Genomic DNA, 504 nt, shown 5'->3' with positions numbered 1-504 from the left:
TCTATGCATTGTTTCCCTAGACGGAGTTCAGAGCTAACTATAACTCCTAAATCTTTCTCGTACCCTGTACCTACCAGAGTTTCATTGTTTAAAAGTATGTGTACCTCCCCGGCGGGGAATCGAACCCCGGTCTCCCGCGTGACAGGCGGGGATACTAACCACTATACTACCGAGGAATTTTAATTTTGGATAATTGTGATTCGAACCCAGGACTCCTTGGTTATGAGCCGTGCGTGCTAACTACTACACTACGTGTGTAAAAAGTACACTACACTACAGTGTGTAAAAAAAAAAAAAAAATCAGTTCTTAGGAACCTGCAGATAGGTATCCGGAGGCGTAACGTCCTGTAAGTTCTTAGAAACCTGGTAACAATTAAGTGGAGCCATGACATCCTGCAAACAAAAACAAAGGCCGGACAGAAACTTGATGACATGTAAAGACGGCAACTCAGGACGAGACCAAAGCCTATCAAGAATCTCCGCCTCTTTAAGAAACAAAGGAGA

At 43.7% G+C, this 504-nt stretch overlaps 1 non-coding gene across 1 annotated transcript; it reads right to left on the bottom strand.

Moving 5' to 3' along the window:
- Positions 1–104: 104 nt before the first annotated feature.
- On the bottom strand, positions 105–176 carry Trnad-guc (transfer RNA aspartic acid (anticodon GUC)). Its single transcript has one exon. It is a non-coding gene; the product is annotated as a tRNA-Asp (tRNA).
- Positions 177–504: the final 328 nt, after the last annotated feature.

Source organism: Scylla paramamosain, chromosome 23, assembly GCF_035594125.1.
Source record: "Scylla paramamosain isolate STU-SP2022 chromosome 23, ASM3559412v1, whole genome shotgun sequence".
NCBI lineage: Eukaryota > Metazoa > Arthropoda > Malacostraca > Decapoda > Portunidae > Scylla > Scylla paramamosain.
Note: the sequence above shows the minus strand (reverse complement) of the source record. Positions and strands in the feature narration are given on the sequence as shown.